The sequence below is a fragment of the Lathyrus oleraceus genome, chromosome 7 (assembly GCF_024323335.1).
Source record: "Lathyrus oleraceus cultivar Zhongwan6 chromosome 7, CAAS_Psat_ZW6_1.0, whole genome shotgun sequence".
NCBI classification, from domain to species: Eukaryota; Viridiplantae; Streptophyta; class Magnoliopsida; order Fabales; family Fabaceae; genus Lathyrus; species Lathyrus oleraceus.
Genome location: NC_066585.1, coordinates 206,183,640 through 206,191,213, shown reverse-complemented (window position 1 = coordinate 206,191,213; position 7,574 = coordinate 206,183,640). Strand labels below are relative to the sequence as shown.

Sequence of the window (7,574 nt, the reverse complement as noted above, 5' to 3'; positions counted from 1 at the left end):
CACGTCAAAGTGTTCAGAAGACTAAGAGTTATGATGAATGTAGATAGCTTAGACATAATGAATTAGGTGGTATGTTGAATTGTAATTCATTGTGTCAAAACAGGTTGCTCAACAGAACAAGGAAGTGTCGAACCACCTAGTGTGTTAAGTTATATTAGTGTGTTGAAACACGTTGTTTCTCACAGGATTCCGACTTATGTCTACTTTAGTAATGTAACTATTTTGGACTTTTATAGTTTTTGATTTTGCATTGATATCCAAATTAACCTAAATCTATAAATAGATGATATAACCCTTAATTTTTCTTCTCATTCATCATTATGACACCCATTTAAAACTCAATAACTACTACTCCATCTCTTGTGTACAATTTTATTTTTTAAAATGTGATTACTTTATTATCCTTTTAAAAAAATATGATTATTTTAAAATATTTTTAGAAAAACATAATTATTTTTAAAAAAATTCCAAATATAACATTGACATACAATTTTCACGGCTCTGTTTAGAATTAATGAATCAACAAACGTCTTCGATCTCCAACGCCAGACTACATAATCTCATGAGTAAACTCATATGGATCAAACAAATTATAAAATTAATCGAAAGTTTAAATCACCTTCAAACCAAACAATATTTCTAGACTTGTAGATTTAAAGCAAAGTAATTAAATGTTACGACTTATTATCTCCAAAATTTATGGATTGATTATGTAAAAATTGTTCATACTTCTGAAAGTCTATACTCGTTTAGTTAACATTTTATCTTCAACAACCATAAATTATTATTACTACCATATAACAAATTTAAATTTTTATTACAACACTATAACATAAATTTAAATTGATTAATCAAAACTTAGATTTCGTGAACATAATTAAAGTTATATTATCTAAAACTATTTAAGTTGTATGAAATGTATGCATAGAAAAAGAAGTTTTACAAAGAAAAAAAATGTAGCAACTTGTTCGAGGCCATATTCAAAACAGAATGAATTTGATAGGCACGGAGAATCGCCTTCGAAGATCGATTTCGCCAACCTTCAAAGCAATATACATCAATTATCGATGCTCTTGCTCTGCAAATTGGCTTTAATATTCTAGAAAAGAAACATATGAACGAAATCGAAAGAAATACAGTATTTTTTAGGTTGAAGATTTAAAGCAAAATTATTATAAAATGTAGCGACTTGTTCGAGGCCGTATTCAAAACAGAATGATTTGATAGGCACGGAGAATCGCCTTCGAAGATCGATTTCGCCAACCTTCAATGCAATTTACATCAATTATCGATGCTCTTGCTCTGCAAATTGGCTTTTCTTTCGAATTTCAACACTAATTTCTAATATAATAATAAAATCATAAAACAGAAAATGCAGATCTGGAATAAGAAATCGTAACTTGAAAACAATAAGCCTAAAAAGATCTATTAGAGTCGCGAAGGAAAATTGATGGGATCTTGCATGTAAAAGCTCAACTTTGCGTTTTATAGAATGCGAGTTGCAAACGGCTAGACCTAATTTTGTGCAGTGGAGATATTTCCTAACTGTTGTGGTTAACAGGGCTTTCATCGGTTTTATTTTGGGCTCCTTCGTGCTAGTATTGAGTTTTCCGAATACAATAATTTACTTCCTACACCTTATTTTATACTCATACTCTCATTTATGTTTTTTTGGAAAGCTATTTTTTTTCTTTTCTAATAATACTAAATAATTTTGAGTTTGATGGGCAATTTATTGAGAATATAAAATATTCAATAAAAATTTATCATTATGTTGGTGAAATTAATTTGAAAATATTTTTTAATTTAGTGGAATACACGTTTTTAATAGATATTAATGTAAAATTATTTTATATTTTCGACAATTCTTTTATTTTCTCTATGATTTTACCTTTTCACTTTTAAAATTTTGTTTTTTGTATTTTATTCATTTTCTGAAAAATGAAATAAAAGTTAGATCCTTAAAATATTATCTTAAGAAATTTGAATTTTGAAATTTTCATTAAAAAAAAATTTAAAAACAATAACCTTTTTATTTTTTGAAATTAGCCATAGTTTACCAAGAATAATTTTTTTATAAATTTGAATTTCTTTTTATAAAAATCATTCTTTCATAAATAATAGTTACGCTAGAAAAAATCAATAATAAAATTTGTGATTTTTTTATTTATAAAATTGGTATGTTATAAGATTAGGGGTTGTGAGGTGCTTCAAAACATAAGGAGGTGAGATATCTTATTCTTAATGATCAGGGTCAGTCTTTGCATGAGTAACAAACTCTATAGCACAGTGTCTCAAGTTTTTGGGAAGCTTCACATTTTTAAAAGTTCAATTTTTTTTATTAATATCAATATACATAAAAAATGTTATAATTGAAATTTAATTAATAAAAAAAAATACTATGATAAAAATCCAATATTTTAAGAAATGAAATTGATAAAAAAATCAAAATAATTATAATTAAATTTATTTTTTACATATAATTATATTTTTGGTGTTATTTTTATTTATTGCAATTGTATTTTTTTAAAAATTTAGGCCATTTTTCAAATTAGAACTCGGCCTCAGGATCTATTGGGCCAACCCTGTTAGTAATTGTCTAACTATACCTGTAATTATGGTGAGTATAATAGATGATATTTTTCTCACAATAAGGTATAAAATATAACTATTTATTTTGATATATAAAAAGTTAATCATTTACTCAACTGCCTAGCTAAGTATTTATAGAAGATAACCGTAATGGAGAAACTAGTATGAAGACCGGTTCTTATGCCCACAAAACTGACTACACCTCTCTCAAGTGTGACTTGTTAAAGGGATGATTGAGGCGAGTCACCCTATTATGTTGGAAGTAGGATCAGTCCAACAAATATTTTAGTTATTCCTCAACAGAGTATTATTCAACATGTTTAAGACGTGTTCCACCACGTCTTCCACAAGAGGGGGTAGGTTAGGTTAGATCAAGAACTCGTCAAGAAACCATGTCATTCCCGACTAAGGTACTCACCCTGTAATGCCATATAATAAATATCAAGAAGTTATTATATAGTGTTAAACAAAACAATTTTCAAATATGGTCCTTGGGAATTTAATCGGTAAGACGCCCTCTGAGAGAAAATAAAGTAAATAAAATAAATAGATGAAGTTACATCATTAACAATCCTCCTTTTAAAATCTAAAACAAAATTTCTAATTTTCTATCTTTGATTCTTTGGTTGCTCCGTCTTTTCGATCCTAAAATCTTGTTCCTGAATAAAAATAATAAGCAACATGTGGTGAGAACTAATTTCTCAGTAGGTTTTTTACTAGGAACTTCAAACCCTACTCAATCCATTCTCAATGAAGCCTCAAGCTACTTCCTATTTATACTTACAGAAATTCTAATGATAATGTGTCTAAACTTCCGATAACAACTTTATATAGATCTTAAGAATAACTTAAATGATGTTCTAAGAATAACTAACGGAGATTTTAAAAATAACTTAACTGAGATTCAATTTTAATTTGAACTTGGTCTTAACATAAACTGAACATAAATGTTTAAGTCTCTGAACGTGAGAATAATCTGAGAATTTAAACTTATTTGGCATGCGAACATTAGGGAGCCTAATAATTAGAGTTATCCTAACAAGTCAATTTTGAGTTCGTGACACCGTGGTTATCATCATAAACTGGATACATATTCTATTTTGGTAAGATTGGACATATATTAGCTTCGTAAGCGATGTCACACTTACCATGACTTACATGTCCTGTCGTATATACGGAGAACCCACTTAGCCCCGATGAATCCTTTATTCTCACTTAGCCCTAAGTAATAATCAAACCATAATAATATCTATGTACTTATATGTAAGTAGTTAGTTAAATACTTGGTCTATATACACATACTTGCTATAAAAGAAAGTATAAGTAACCTCATCACTCATTCATCATGTTACAACATGAAAACCCTAAACTTTACTACAATCTAATATTGCCAACAAACCTTATGTATTTACACTTACTATTTATGACTAGTCATAATTCTAAACACAAATGCATTTTTATCTTTAACAATTCTTAATCCCATTTCACCCTTGATTCTAAGTAAAATTTGAGTGATAATTGAGCATATGATCGTGAAATTAGCATTAGAGACCATTACCTACCTTAATTTAGTGTTTTACGACTTAAAATAAGGTATTGGGAAAATTCTAGATCCGTGAATTGAGTCAGTAAACCCCACGACTTGAGTTACAAATCCATCATCACAAATCTAACAACATGACTTGAGTCAGAAATCCAGTAGCACAATTCTAACAGCATGACTCGAGTCAAAAAATCCAACGACACAATTCTAACAGGATTACTAGAGTCAAATATCCAGAACTAAAAAAACATTATTTTTCAATAGCATACATAACTAGTTACTTCATAACATTCTTGAATCAAAACATACATGATCATAGGCAATTAACACACACAAATCACAATAATTTCTAGTTAATCCCATGCATGCAATATTAATTATCTGAGGGTTTCTCATGCAATTTTCATCACACATATCTAACTGTAATGTTATATTTGTAAAGGGACCCACATAGGGCGTTGACTTTAGGACTCCTTTGGAAAGGTGGAGAAAATATGTCACCCTATGGAGGCATCGCCTCGGTTCTAGGTTTTTCTATCGCCTAGTCATAAGAGAAGTCAGGATCATCAACTGACCCACATCCCCTTTGGAAATAGGGATTCAACGGTCCACCATTTACTGAGTTAGTGGTGACCATTTCTAAGAGAACCCTAGGCCCAAGAGCCTCTATAAATACACCTTCATCAGAGGAGGGGTGTAACACCCTTCTACCCAAACGACATATTTAAATAGATTATCAGAGTACAACATGTAGAAGAGTTTACATTTCTTACAACATAACAATTATCGCATCACAACATAAAACATATTATTTAATTTATTTAAAACTTCGCAGCGGACAACAACACAAATTTTATCATTCATCATATAACAATTCATAATAATGTTTCAACATTATCTCAACAAAACATCTCAACATATTAGTCATCATAAACAACGTAAATAATAACCAATTATCTATCGAATCCCATAACCCCGGTGTCACATGACCAGAGCATTTGACTCGACTCTGTAGAATAACTCTACACTTATTCTTCAAACCTCAACAATAGCTACTCCTCTTTATCTGCACATTGCTCATCATAGATGAACATAAACACATGCAGAAGGGGTGAGAATTACATTATTAAATAATAATATAACGACAGAAATATAAACATAAATATATTTCACATATGCCAACACAGCTCATCATAATCATCATAATCAACAAATTCATGAACATCAACAAAACAACATATCAAATGCAATGTACACACCCATGCATGACTCAACACGACTCGGTATACCCATTTTGTGACCAACTACAGGATCACCACTCCCAGATTCATCACCATAGAATCCGAGTTCCCCGTAAGAAACCAAGCCTCTCAACAAGCCCGGAGTCAACAACATCATTGGAACTCAGTCCGTTCATCACTAGGCATCGGCCTTTCATGAATGCATGCACACCAAACATGCATCATAATCAACATATCAACAACATCATCATATAGTCATGTTATCATCATCATTAATAGCATGACATACAACTCAACAAAACAACAACAACATTACAACGATATCACATCGTTACATAACACATTTATAACTAAGCACGTAAATTCAACATCTCATCATCATAAACACCTCATACACAATCATATAATCACTATTAATTGTTTATAATACAATTACAGCGACTTACTAAGAGTCTCGCAACTCAACGTACTCAAAAATTCACCAACATTAGCTTCTGCATTTTCCCAGTTCGCGCCGCCAACATAGGGACGCGCCGCGAACTCCTCCATTTCTCCAGGACGCGCCGCGAACGAAGGATCGCGTCGCGAACAATTAAATTCGCTTCAGTACGCGCCGCGAAGCAGGGTTCGCGCCGCGAACGATGCGTTACAGAACTCCTCTGAATCCTGCCCAGTTCGCGCCGCGAACTGGGCTTCGCGCCGCGAATCGCGCGCGAACAGAAGCCCTCTGCTGAGGAAACCAGCGCAGCTTTGCTTCTCTACTCGCCCCAACTCATACCCCACAGCTAACAACCCAATATCGACATTTAACAGTCATATATACACAACATACTTCGATTACAGTGCATATAACTCAACAAAACTCACAGATCGGAGAATTTCCCATCAAAACCCCAACTTTCCCAATCTCCCTAAAATCCCCAAAATCCATCAATAATCCAACAGATATCATGAAATTGCTCGCATATTATCGTTTAATAAGGTTCAGACCCCTTACCTCTTTGGATTGAAGGAAACTCTGAGCAATCTTTGGCCTTTTCCTCTTCCTTCTCTTTCTCTTCAGCGTTTCTCCCCCTTTCTCTGACTCTGAGGCAAAACACGTGAAAACAACCTGAGTCCTCCATTTTGGCCTCTTTTATCCAATTTCCACTTTTACCCTTCCACTCTTCATATTCCATTTATTTTATTTATTTAATTATTATTAAAATAAATAACATCTATAATAATAATAAAAATAATCCAATAATTCAACTTTATTTAATTAAATTAATAAAATAATATTAACTCAATTAAATAATTCTCTTATTTTAATCGGGGTGTTACAACTCTCCCCCACTAAAAGAGTTTTCGTCCTCGAAAACATACCTCAAGCAAATAGAGCCGGATACGACTCCTTCATCTGATCTTCACGCTCCCAAGTCAAGCTCTCACCAGCTGGACCTCCCCAAACAACTTTCACTAGAGCAATCTTCTTACCTCTCAGGGTCTTCTCTTCTCGGTCATCTATCCGAATTGGCAACACCTCAACGGTCAAATTATCCCTCACCTGGATATCATCCAACTGAACAACATGCGAAGGGTCCACAATATATTTTCTCAACTGAGATACGTGAAACACATCATGCAGATTAGAAAGCGACGGCGGTAAAGCTATCCGATACGCCACTTCCCCAACCCTCTTCAAAATCTGATACGGACCCACAAACCTCGGAGTAAGCTTTTTAGACTTTAAAGCTCTACCCACACCTGTCGTCGGAGTAACTCTCAAGAACACATGATCTCCCTCTTGGAACTCAAGTGCCTTTCTCCTCTTATCATGATAACTCTTCTGACGACTCTGAGAAATCTTCATTTTCTCCTGAATCATCTTAACCCTTTCAGTCGTTTGCTGTACAATCTCAGGTCCGAGTACAACACTCTCACCTGATTCATACCAACACAATGGAGTTCTACACCTCCTACCATACAATGCTTCATATGGAGCCATACCGATACTAGCATGAAAACTATTATTATAAGTAAACTCCACCAACGGCAAATAACTATCCCAAGAACCACTCTGCTCCAACACACAAGCTCTCAACAAATCCTCCAAGGATTGGATAGTTCTTTCAGTCTGACCATCAGTCTGAGGATGATAAGCTGAACTCAACCTCAACTTAGTCCCCAACGCTTTCTGCAAACTTTCCCAAAATCTA

The 7,574-nt window shown here is 33.1% G+C and overlaps 2 non-coding genes across 2 annotated transcripts; both read right to left on the bottom strand.

The window, feature by feature from the left end:
- Window positions 1-953: 953 nt before the first annotated feature.
- On the bottom strand, window positions 954-1,079 carry LOC127109559 (small nucleolar RNA snoR86). Its single transcript, XR_007796833.1, has one exon. It is a non-coding gene; the product is annotated as a small nucleolar RNA snoR86 (small nucleolar RNA).
- Window positions 1,080-1,178: 99 nt separating this feature from the next.
- LOC127109553 (small nucleolar RNA snoR86) lies at window positions 1,179-1,303 on the bottom strand. The gene has a single exon (XR_007796828.1). It is a non-coding gene; the product is annotated as a small nucleolar RNA snoR86 (small nucleolar RNA).
- Window positions 1,304-7,574: the final 6,271 nt, after the last annotated feature.